The 12,940-nt window shown below is 49.6% G+C and overlaps 1 protein-coding gene across 1 annotated transcript in view; it reads left to right on the forward strand.

Annotated features, from left to right (window-relative positions):
- Positions 1-741: 741 nt before the first annotated feature.
- The window catches only part of LOC130148136 (dual specificity calcium/calmodulin-dependent 3',5'-cyclic nucleotide phosphodiesterase 1C-like), a 371,754-nt gene continuing 359,555 nt past the window's right edge, over positions 742-12,940 (forward strand). Inside the window, exon 1 of the mRNA XM_056336358.1 lies at positions 742-959. The gene's annotated coding sequence lies outside the window, so the exon portion shown is untranslated. The remainder of the gene's footprint in view (positions 960-12,940) is intronic.

Raw genomic sequence — 12,940 nt, forward strand, 5'->3', positions numbered from 1 at the left:
GTCATTTGACACACGTAAGGAGCAGGTGTGCCCCAGGCCCCTGCCAGGAGGGTACCGAAGCAGTGCCCTGGCAATGTTTGGCGATACCCGTTTCCGATGGGAAATTAAAGTTGGCTCTGGGAATGTCCGGCAGCCGAGAGCCGGCTCCGGGTTGTGCCAGCCGTCTGCCAGCCGTGCTGGGACAGCTACAGCTGGTGGCCGTGCCCCTAGTGAGCCCTGCAGCTCTAGGCCATCCATACGGCGCGGCCGCTGACGCCGTAGCGGGCAGTGTCCCGGGACGGTGGTGGGAAGGTGCCTGTGGAGCACATCCAGCCACCACCCCGCCAAGGGCAGGGCCTGCTGGGCCACCGCGCTCGCCCTTCCCTGCGCCAGGGCCGCCCTTCTGCTGGCCGGGGGGGGTGGCACAGCGACCGGCGGGGACACGCCGCAGCAGCACGCGGCGCTGGGCGGACCCCCGCCCCCCTCCGAGGGGACGACAGCGGCGCCAACGCGTCTTGCCGAGGCGCTGCCGGTGGCCTTGGCGCCCCGCACATACCTGTCCGGGGGGGGAGGGGGGGATGATGCTCCCCCGGGGGCCGGGCGGAGCGGGGGGTCAGCTCTCCCACCGCCGCCCCCCCGCGCTGGGGGCGGGCCGGGGCGGGGGGAGCAGCGTCCCGGCGAGGCGGGGCCGCCGCGGGGCTCCCCTGCCGGGGGGGGTGGTGCCGGGGAGCGGCGCCGGGGCCGTGCGGGGCCGCTGCCCGGCAGAGGCGGGGCGGGGCGGCCATGGGCTCGGCGGCCTCGGCGCTGGGCCGCCCGCGGCGCGCCATGGGCCGGGTGGGCGCCGCGCCCCCCCCCCGCCGCGCCGCGCCCCTCCCCGCCGCTGTCCGCGGTGCTGGAGCCCGGCGGGGGGGAGGCGGAGGAGGAGGAGGCGGCGCGCGGCCGGGGGGGGGACCCAGCGCCCCGCCGCAGCCCCGGCGGCCGTGAGTGTCTGCGGGGGGGGGGGGGGGGGGGAACCGCAGCTTGCCCGAGGGGGAAGGGCGGGGGGGGGTCCCCAGGGCGGGTAACGGGCCGCGTGCTCCAGCGGGGGGGCGGGGGGCGGATGAACCGCGCGGGGGGTCCCTGCCCGCCGTGCTCAGCCGCCCCGCTGCCTTACGCAGCCGGCCGGGCACAGCTTCGGGACCCTGCGGCGCCGGGAGTCTCCCCGCGGGACGGCGGCTGTCGGGAGTTGCTCCCGCTGGGTCAGAACGAACTCAGCCCAGTTGTGGCCCCGCGGTGCTGCCTGTGCCGCTGCTCCCGCCGCCCGCCGGTGCCGCAGCAGCCCCCCGGGCCGTCCGCGCGGTTGAAGCCAGCAGCGGGCTTCGTTCAGCCGCGAGTAGTGAAAGCGCCAGTCCGGGTACCGCCTTGGTGAGAAAGTCTTCACTAGGTTGCAAAGGCAGGCAGCGATGCCACCTCATCTGAAAACAAAGTCACATATATGAAAACAAAGTCACATACTCAGGGCGGTAAACCTGCTTTTTATGCTGCTAAACACCAGCTTTCTCCTGTTTGTAGACCTCCAGCTACAAGCTGATAGTAGCTGGTGTGGAGAGGTGGTGGGCAAGTGTCACTGTGTGACGAGGCTTCACAGCGCTCCCGGGCTGTGTCCACTCTCCAGGCCACACACAGGGTTGAAATCAATGATCTAATGAAGTGTAAGAGTGCTAATTAAATGCCAAGTGTGGCTCCTCGCTTTTATACGCAGGATATCTCATGAGAAAGAAGGCTTGACCATGGTGACCTTGTCACTCATACCATCCCTCTTCCGATGTTAATATCTCCTGGTTATGACATTATACAAGTTGGAGCAACCATTTTTATGTCCCATCAGGTTTTCTGAAGTCGCTGACTCAGCAATCTTTTCACTTCAGATCCTGTAGTTATGTCTTCGGTGCAATGCATTTGATATATGATCAACTTTATAATGCCAACACCATAAATTCCTCAAAAATTCAGAATAACAAGCTTGTAACCTGAAGTTATCCCTTGAAACAAGACGTAATGACAGTGGTTGATACCAATAACCTGCCATTAGGATTTAGGTAGTAATATTTTCTAACTCTTCGTGCTACAGGAGAAGAGTATGTCCGATGGAATATGCAGTCTGCTGGGTCTAAGTTTCTTCTTTACACCTGGTCAAGATGCTGTTTACCTGGCGTTTGAGTTGAAGAAATTAATTTGGCATTAAAATAGATTTTAAAGCACTCAACACTTCTTTTTTTTTTTCTCCCCCCTCTGAGCAGTTCATAGGTTGAAGACTTTAAATACTTTAAAAATCTTGCTCAAATGCACGATGAGAATCGTAGTCATTCCATCTAAGGTTATTACTGTGCTGAACCTCAAGGCAATGGTCTGCTGCTGGTACTTCCAAATTAATATTTAGGTTCACAGGGTGTTTGGTGTTGCTTTGCTGCATATTCTAGATCTAAATATTTCTCAGAATTGTTATTCTCTGCAATGATATCATCCTTTCTTCTGTTGCAGCCATTTGAGATATTTTTTAAGGTATTCCTCTTGTTTATGCCAGGAACATATACGAATAGTAGCTAAGCAGCGTCAAATGTAATAAGAAATAGATTTCCTCACTTATGTTGTAACCCATGTAATTAAGCTTGGGAATGATGCCTTGCACTGGCTGCAAAATGAAATAATTAGTCATGATAAAGTGTTTTGAGATTGATTTATTTTCACTGAAGGAGGCTATAGTCAGGAACTCTGTGACTTGGCGGGGGTTTGCTTGCATCCAACTTAGAGGCTCACTTTTGGCCTGGGCTTGACTCGTCGGAGGGGCAGAGGTGCAGTGCTCTCCTGGGAGTTCCTGGGGACACCATTCCTCAAGGGACCTACCTGGCAGCTTCCTGAGCTTTGGGTACAGGGATGGTGGGAAACGAAATCCGCTGTTTTGCTCAGTTCCCATCGCATATGTCAAAGAAAGGGCCTGACAGGATTCATCCTGAATGGCTGCAAGCACCAGCACGTGGCCTTCCCACTTAGGAACATTTTCATCCACTTAAGAACAAAATACCTTTCAGTTACAGTTTGCAGACTGCCTTCCAATGGTTTTATTGATCTTAAGGCACAGTAGCATAATGGAGTCATATGCATATCATATAATGGCATGACGATGCTACGATTGCAGGGAGACTAGCTGTATAGAGTGTGGTATATGAATAAGACAAAAGGCTTAAATTAATGAAGCCTTAATTTATCTCTAATGAGTTTTTGATCGTAAGGCCTCAGGCAGCAGAGGAAAAAGGTTTGTTCTGGTGGAGTGCACCAGTCTGTCTAAATCACATGAGGCACCACCCACTCCATATCACACAAGACAAATGTAGGAAAACAGTCAAGCCCTCATTTACTAATTAGTGCTAAAAATTTGTGAATGAACTCCTTCATTCTTCCTCTTTTCAAGCACAGGATTTTTTACGGGAAAACGGATTCCTGTATTGTTATCAGTGACTGCTTGGCCTTTCACTGCTGTTGCTGTTAGCTCGAACTCCAACCACAGGTTTCTCTGATACCTCCAGAGCCCTTTCCCGGCCCGCAGCCAAGGATCTGAAACGTCCACCCGAGGCAAGAGTGCTCTTTCCCACAGCTGGCATGCAAACAAATATCCCATGTTGTCTCCTAGCAACCTAACCATCCTCTATAGAGCCCTCAGATGTGAAATAGCTCTTTCATGTCCAACCACAAACGTTACACCTCCCACCCCCTCCCTGCAACGATGAGAACCTGATACATTCCCCACAATGAGGGTGGGAGGGCTGGATGAGATGCTTTGTTTCTCTGCCCAGGTGCCGAGCAGCCCCATCCCTTCCAGCCGGAAAGCACCGCCATCAGCGAGGTGCTGGGTAGTCACCTCCTGTTTCACACAGCGTGGGAGCGCATCAGTCACGGACCTTCCTGCCAGATCAATGAAAAAGGCTGTGTAGAAATATTACTGTCCTTGGGAGGGTGTGATCTGTGGTTAGTCTGTGGTTGAAATGCAATATATTGGTTCTGGATAAATTTATTTATTTATTTATTTATTTTTATTAGTAAAACATTTCATCTAATCTGTGGGATGCGTTATTAAGCTAGAGTTATGCACACATACGTACGTTAGAACAATGGCTGTCACCTCAAAGTGCCAAAGGCCTGAAGGGCAATTACAGGAAGGTGGGAGATAGTTTTAATGTCATGTTTCCATACACCGGGCTCTGTGACACTATTTGTTAGCTGCGTTGTTCTCTCTCCTGGCTCCAGGAGGGATTTACAACGAATACCACGGAGCAAACAGGAGGGGAAAGGAGAAACGAGATGGGGGTGGCAAGGCATTTTGCCTTTTGGGGGATTTTAAGCCACAAGCATAAGCATAAAAATTTCCTGCCATCAGCAAAAGTACTTCAAGATTTTAATTTTCCTTCTAGGGAAACAGCATTCTTTGAGTTGAGAACTTTGAAGCCCTTCCTCTACTAACAGTCAGATGCCTGCCATTCTTCACATGCTATGTTTTTTTCCATGGATTGTTATTGTTTTCTATTTTTGTCTGCTTCTCTACTTTCTCATTTCTCTACACGATCATTTTCTAAGACACCCAGAACTGTATCTCATCATGAATGCAAATCTACAGAATGTGTCTGACTTCTGGCAATATGTGCATACAAAACCAGTTAAAAAATTTATCTCTATTAATGACTTACTTATGGTGCCTCAGGGCTGTAGTGCTGGCTGTGTATGGAAAAAGGAGTAATTTAGGAGGCTAAATTTGTATTAAACAAGTGAGATATATGTCTCTAAATTGGGCTTTTGGGGACTGTTTCAGGGTAAGAGCGTGCAGCGCTGGTAAAACTTGTTAATTACCAGCTAGCAATGTGGTTCCTGCTGTGAAATAGGAAAGATCAGAACCCAGTCCATCTTAACCAGTTGAAAACGAGGAAAACCAGTAACATACTGATTTGATCCAAAGATCTAGATATGTGGCTGAGGTATTGCTGTGAAAAACTAAGTGGCTGACATTCTTTCAAGGTGGTAGTGTCTGGCTCTCAGAGTAGTGGGGGCATGTTGCCAGAATGCTAATAAGGGATTTTCAGAAAATGTCCCATTTAGTCAGTGGCTGGTGTGCCCACAGCCTTCTGGTCCGAAGCACAGACCTCCAGCATTTCAGCTAATGGCATCATTAACGCAGCAGTACGAGACTTTATTACCCTTTTGAGCACAGAAGGTGCACACTGCCAGTGGTCTGTTAGATTAATAATTGATGTGTAACAACATATTTGACAAGCTTATAGAAGAGCGGTTAGCAGGAAGCTTGCATTTTAGCTCGATGGTAGAAAAGACTGTGGTTCAAACTGTAGTTTGAGAAAGCACATAGTCTAAAAGGCAGAACGTAAATAGATTATTTTGGTGTTTAAATATTAGACATACCCAGTTCTTCCTAGTGTCTCATTTAAAAATCCCCTGATACTTATAATCCATATGAATATAGTTATTTTCCTAGGAGTAAAGACTGGGAATGAAAATACTGAACACCTTCCAGTGGAAGAGACAGGAGTTATAGTCCAGGGGTTTTCAGGTCAGCGCTGCTTCTCTTTGGACAAAAAATACTTGTGTAGGGAACTTCTTTCTGTTTCTGAAGGACTTTGAATTGGTCCTCATGTTCTGAGGACCTTTAAGACAGACCTTCTAATTCAGCAGCCAGAATGCACAAACCTCTCTGGGGCCCAACTCTGAACACCCTGGGCAGCCCAAGTGCTGCACCCAACAGTGACTGGACAAACCTGGGTGCTGCTGGTTCTTGTATCCCTGGCGTGGAGATCTCATCTGCTCAGGCATTGCTCAGAAACACAGAGTGCCTGAGGTTGGAAGGGACCTCTGGGGGTCATCCTGCTCAACCACCCCTGCTCCAGCAGGTCTGTCTAGAACCAGTTGCCCAGGATCGTGTCCAGATGGCTTTTGAGTATCTCCAAGCATGGAGACTCCACTACCTCCCCGGGCAACCTGTGCCAGTGCTTGGCCATCCTCACAGGGACAGTGTTTCCTGATGTTCAGAGGGAACCTCCTGCGTGTCAGTGTGTGCACATTGCCTCTGGCCCTGTCACTGGGCACCACTGGGAAGAGCCTGGCTCCATCCTCTTTACACACTCCCTTCAGGTATTTCTACTCATTGAGAAACCCCTAAAAAAGAGCCACTTTCCAGTTGAGCAGCCACCAGGATATCCTGGTGCATGGGGTTGTTCCTCCCCAGGTGCAATTATGGTCTGTTAAATCACCTGTGCTTAGTGGGAAGATCCACTTTGCTCCAGGTGGGTTAAGGAGCTCGTACTGGATGAACAGGAACATTTTGTAAGATGAATGAAACCAGTCTTCTTGTTCTACTTTTCTAAGCAAACTTTAATTTGTACTTTCAAGGTATACCACATTTTTTAAGTGCTCAAAACTGACAGGCAGGTTTCACCCACTTACCCCGGACAGCTCTGTGAGAAATACTCACTGCTGAAGTTTTTCCTGGATGCTGTCCTGCCCATACTCCCTTTAGGAGTGCCGCTTGGCATGTGGATGGTGACCGGAGAAAGAATATGGATTCTTCTCCTGCTTTTTCAGGATTTGGAATTGAGTTTGAGTTGTCTGGGCAAGCAAGAGCCTCGGGATCAGTGGGAGGGAGACTTCATGTTACACTTTTGATTTTATTTCAGCATACAGTACCAGGTACTTGTTACATACAGAAAGGTTGCCTTCCTCTTAGGTAAATAGGAATATTTATTCCATCTTTTAAAATACTTTTTCTCCTCTGTGGGGAACCTTCAGTGCCAAGACAGTAACAGCCTTACTGACCCTGATTAGCCCCTCCTCGGGTTTCCACCCACCCCACCCAAAGCCCAGGAGCTCCATTTAAGCTCACCCTGGGGTTATTGCTTCCCCCCAAGCAGTGCTGTAGGAGTGCTTGTCTTCATGGCTTCAGACCCCAGCACACTGGCTGCTTTTTGGCTGTCTTGTCACTGTGGGCTGGCCTGGCTACTGTGCAACTGACCTCAGGTACGCTTGCTGGACACCATCCTGGCTTGGTGTTGGACCCGTATTGTTACCATGAGCTTTCCTGGTGGTCTGGACATGTACTCACCTCTGGAGTTGCCCTGCTGTCTTGCTGGGGAGGTCAGATGGGTCCTTCTGGCCTGGAGATGCCCATCCCTTGAGGAGCAGCCAGCTTTTGCTGTGCCTGGACTGCTAAGCAATCTTTCAGCCTGCTTCTAGCGCTGGGGCAAAACAGTTTTGATCAGCCCTGCTGTGTCAACATGATGGCAGAAAGTTTTTGTTTTGGTAGGGCTGTTGCTTTTCAAGGTTTTTCTTGGGTTTTTTGGGGGTGTTTGTGTTCCTTTCTTGAAGTCATGTTCTGGAAAATCAAGATCTCTAGTTTAGCACAAAAATCTGAAAATAGCTGAATTACAAAACCTATTGAAAGTATTGGCATCACCTGGCTTGGATAGGCTGGAGCCTGGGGATAAGGACTGTGTAAGGAAGGTCTGTCTTTGGCGTCTGGAGAGGTTTGAGCTGGCTCTGCCTGCAGGAGCACCTCCAGAGCCAGGTGTGCCGGGCTGGTTATGCTGGGTACCGCATTACCCAAATCTGTTGGGATGCAGGCTGGCGGGGCCAGCACAGCGCGTGGCTCATCCCACATGGGCTGCCTGGCTCAGGGCCTGTGGCATTGGTGTGCTCTTGGTGGGGATGGCCAGGTATTCCCGGAGGAGAGTGTTTCCAAGGCCAACAGCAGTTCGGGATGCTCTTTCCATGTTTCATGGCAGCTCTTTCCTTGTCTCCTTGAGAGATGGCTCGTGGAAACCGCTCGCGGTGAGTGCAGGATGGGTGGTGGCCATGGGGCGCTGGCATCACTGTGTGCTGGGCCTGTGACCTGGTGCAGCAGCTTGTCAGCCCATCACGCAGCCCTGTGCTGCAGCTGTGGCCTCACTCAGGTCCCAAAGGAGCACTTTAAGGAACGGAATGTCTTTTTCTGTAGTCTATATAAAAGCATAGATCCTAATTTTAAGTAATAACTAGGTCTTGGCAGCCTTTCCAAGGGACATAAAAGTTGTGCCTGTTTGATGGATGAGGGGATCCAAGTAGAGCACCCAGCTGAAAGGGAACAAGATACCGTGCCCTAAGGAGCTGCCACCTGCTGCTGGACTGAAGCAACTTGGCCAAGGCTTGTGGCAGATGGGCACTGAAATCCCTTCTCCCTGGTTTTATTTGGGTGCTCCATCTACCAGGCCATACAGCCCTTTGTGGGGTCTGGGATGTTATGGCAGACCTACACAGAGGTGACCTGGTGCCCCTGGCCTGCAGTGGGAATGCTCTTGAGAGTCTTGCTAAGTACTGAGCAGAAATGGGTGGTGAGGGATGTCTATTGACTGCTCGTGAGCAATAATTCCAATAGCTTATTTGGAAAACAAAAGACACCTTTTTCTCTTTTTTTCCCTCTCTTTTTTTTCTCTTTTTGAATGGGGAGGTCAAGCTTGCAGAAGCTACCCAGGCACTCCCAGTGACTATTGTCAGCATGTGATGGTGTGGAATTCAGGTTGAACTGCAAGGGTGGCAGATGCTTGTAATGATGTACTTTGTGATTTATTTACCTTTCCCCTGAGATCTATATTTAGCTGCTCAGTGCATTCTGAAAAGATGCATGCACCACCAGGCTCATCCAGGTCTCTATTGGCAAAGTCTGGGGGCACTGAAGTTTAATTGTTTGAATTTATTTCTAGAATTTAAAAACCCAGGGGAAAGGAAAAAGAACACCCCTGCCAATACAACTGTGACAGTTGAATTTTTGTTCTTGGTGAGCCAAAACAAACAGAAGAGTATTTTGCTCTAGTAAATGTGCAAATAACGCTTTGCTCCTTGTCTGTGCAGCAGAGTCCCTTGTAAATATTCAAATGGTTCCTCTCAGGGCCCAAGGATTGCAGGAGGACTGGGCTGGTCGGATGTGTAGAGTGCAGCTACCCACATTTCAGCAGCTCCAAAGTAATGCACGCTGAGCTCCTGTGATGGGAGATCAGCTTTATTCTGACGGAGGTTTGGAGAGCGGGCAGCTCTATGGGCGGTGTGTGCCTGCTGTAAGTGGAAAAGTGACGTCTGCACCTCTGCACTTTTGCAAGCAGAAGTTTCAATCTCTTTCCTGAGTAAATAAAGCCCATCCTATTTTATCTCACTTCTGCAATCTGCTTTCAAATTAGCTCTGGCAGGCAAGAAAAGCACGTTGGATGTTGGGAAGCGCTTCTGAGCAGATGACAGCTGTACCCCTCCGCTGCGATTTATTACCTGTTCCGTGAGGGTTTTGCCAGCGTTGTGGGCGCTGTGTGGAGCTGAAGGAGCTTTGGGCTGACTTACTACAGTGGTTCTTGTGTTGTGCTGCTTGTAGGTGGCTCAGGGCGACCTCTTTCTCTGCCTGCTGATGGAAAGGGAAGCAGGTGATGAGACTGGCTGTGCTCAGCACTGGGTACCGGTGCTGCTGCTTCTGGCTGTGTGGGCTTGTGCTGCTGGCAGTACGTGTTGGGGGGTGACGGGCTGAGGGTGAGGGTTTTCTTTCTGTATCTGGACTTGTGTGTTTCCGTAACATGTTCAAGTGGAATTTGTAAAGCTGTATGAGGAAGACTACAGGCATACTTCTGTGTCTGCATTTTCTCATCCATCTCTGTTTCCTTCTCTAAATGATGGATGTGTCTCTGCTCTGCTTGCCCTTGCCACCACAGAGGAACCTGCTTTTTGGTGTTGCCCTCTGCACTTGGGACTCAAATAGTATGGAAGCCTGACACTGGGATTTTTATAATACAAGGTGTGATAAAGATCATTGTTCTGAGCTATAATTAAGCGCTCCTCTTAATGTAGTGGGTATTGAAGGAAGCTTGATCGTTATTATTAACCGTAAGTGTGAATACTTGTAGCTGCACCAAATAACTGCAGCTGTTATATCATTGCTAATGCAACATAAAGCTGAATCCTCCCTCACTTAGTTTCCCTCCCAGGCTTTTCCTGGGTACAGTTGCATGCTTCAGCATATGTTGGTCTCCTGTGCTCTGCATATAATGATCCAGATCTTCATTTCTGATGTCCCTTTTGGGCTGCTGCAATTACCTAAAGGAGGAGCAAAGCTGCTGGAGATGCTCGTTTTGCATGGGCCAAGGGATCTGGCTCATTTGGTTGGGGTTTTTTTGCCATGTGACCTCTACAGCCGCTGTGGCGTCAGTGTGTGGCAGTTAATCCAACAGTCAGGATTTTGCCAGTGCTGTACTTTCTCCTGCAAAGCCCCCAGGTGCTCTCAGGCTGTACCTGTGCTGCTAAATGACAGCCTGAATGCCATTTGCCCATTCTTCCCAGCTGTTCCCAGCTGTGCTGCTGGCTTGTGGGAGCACCTGGATGCAGCTGGGTGGTGGCACACAGGGGACTGTTCTCATAGGTAGTAATGCAAGAGTGGCCCAGGTTTGGATGCCTTCATGGATGTGCCTTGAGACCACTGGGCGCTGTGGGACACCAGGCAGGCCAGCCTGTGCCACTTGGCAACGCAATCAGAGCCCGGCCGTGGCCCTGTCCTGTTTAGCCCTGCAGATGCAGCCTTGAAGGCTGACCACCGTTGTGCTGTTTGATGTGATAGGGCTCTGTACAAGAGGAATTCCTTACAACTGCAGAGTTTTGTGGTATTCTCCTGGAATGGAGATTGGAACCTGGCTCCCATTGCCTCTGTGCAGGGCTGGAATTTACTTACCTGCATCCATAAGACTCCTTCAATTCTGTGATCCTGCGTTGCATCAGCATTGAGCTGGCCACTGGAGAAACTGAATTTTATTCTTAATGAGAGTGAATAAATGAAATTGGCAGCTGAAAAGTTTTTTCTCAGACTGGCAGAATTTCTTCCATGTACAAGTTCCGGATGGTACAGAACCACCATCTGCAGAGCCCAGCAGCCTCTTGTTCCTCATGCATGTACTGTGGGCTTATACACACCCTTCTTCAATGCTCTCTTATTGGTGTTCAGGGTAAACCTCTGTCTATAAGCTACAGTCCTGCTTTGGTGAAGGGACAGGCTATTCGGGACAGACTTCTGAAAATGTAAGCATTACTAGTGCAAGATGAGAAGTAAATCGGAGGTGTGGCACTGCTCTGGTTTTCTGTATTAGTGCTAATAAGAGTTCTTCAATCGTGATTTGCGAGTATATAATCTGTTATCACAACAAACTAAAATTTTCTGGTTTAATTTTATTGACTCTATTTGAAGTATGGCATTAGAGTTGTTGTCTCCCCAGGAGAAGAGGAAAGGAAGAGTTAAAAGCAAGGAAACTTGTGCAGCAAGATAAAAATTGTTTAATAAGCAAAGGACAAGTGGAAAAAGAGAGAAAGCCAGCTAAAGCAATGCAAAGGTAACCACACGCCACCTCCCATGAGAAGGCCAATGCCCAGCCAGTTCCTGAGCAAAAGGTGGCTAATGCCTCTAAAATCCCTTCCTCTCTCTTTTTATTGCTGAGCATGATGTTAAATGGCACAGAATATCTCTTTGGTGAGTTGAGGTCATCTGCCTGGCTGTGACACACCCCACCCCCACCCCCAGCCTCTTGCACAACCCCTATGTATTCCCTGGGGGGATGCAGTGAGTAACAGAGAATGCCCTGACGCAGACACTGCTCAGCCCCAGCTGAAACACCAGCGTGTTACCAGCATCGTTCTGGCCACTAATCTAAACCACAGCACCACCCAAACTGCTATGGAGAAAATTAATTCTGTCCCAGCCAGACCCGATGGAATGTTATAAACCCAATGGGATTGATTATTCTTTTTCTAATGAGAAATAGGAAATTCTTCACCACCAGGTGTAGCCCTGCAACTGGATCGTTGGTAACGATCTGTTGTCATCTGAAAGTAGAATATTTGCAGGCAATTGCCCAAATTTGAATGGGCTTTTGGCACGCCACACTTTCTATCTGATGGGGACGTGGCCAGCACATCAGCTGGAGTACGGCTGGTTTTTAGCCAGTGAATTATATTATTAATACTATTTTACCCTGCTACCACAGAAACAACAGCAGCAGTGAGGTACAGCCTTTAAAGGCTTGAAGTGCACAGCTGTTCGTGGATTTTTAAAGTCTTGGTACTCACTGATCCTGGCAGGAGTGCCAGCGGGGCTGTGCTGCGCTGTGGTGCCCCTGCCTGCCCACCTCGCTGCGCGGGCTCTGCGTTGGGCAAGGGTCTGAAGTGCTCAAGCTGGCACGTCTGCCCGCTCAGTGCAAGGAGCGCCGGGCTGCGAACAAACAGATCCCCGTCTTGTGGTGATCTGGAGAAGGACGAATACTGACTGAAGCAGCGTTCACCTTATTTGTGTATGCAAGTAAGATTTACATGGGTTGAATTTTCTTGCACTCCAACTGTGGAGGCAGTATCTGAAAGGTTGGAGTAACTTTTTTGGCTGTCCCTCTACACCTCCCAACAAAAAAATCAGGGATGTTTAGACATGACATTTGGAAACAATCAGTAGCAATGTGGAAGAAATGTGCATCTGACTTTTTTTTTCTACATTGGCAGTTTCTTTTGTTTCACTGAGCCATGTTCGAAAATAAAATGTACCAACTGTGTAGTGTCAATGACTCAAAGAAAACAGTCGCTCTCTTCAAAAGAACACCCAAGCAGCAAATGATGCTGAATTGCATGGCTCCTGTTGTCGCCCCCAGGACCATTAGCAGCTGGGATATGTTCGGAGGTTGCCAGACAAGGACAGGTTAGCACTGCTGGATGAGTACAGCACGTGGTGCGCTGCTGGCCTCTGCTGCAGAGGTGTCATAGAAAAGAGAAACAAAGAAAGTGTAAGTTGGTTTTTGTGTGTTTGGTTTTTTGGGGGTTTTCTTGGTGGTTTTTCTTTTGGTTGTTGGTTTTGTTTTGTTTATTTGTTGGGGTTTTTTTCCCCCCTCAAATC

The sequence above is a fragment of the Falco biarmicus genome, chromosome 4 (genome assembly GCF_023638135.1).
Source record: "Falco biarmicus isolate bFalBia1 chromosome 4, bFalBia1.pri, whole genome shotgun sequence".
In the NCBI taxonomy this organism is placed as follows: domain Eukaryota; kingdom Metazoa; phylum Chordata; class Aves; order Falconiformes; family Falconidae; genus Falco; species Falco biarmicus.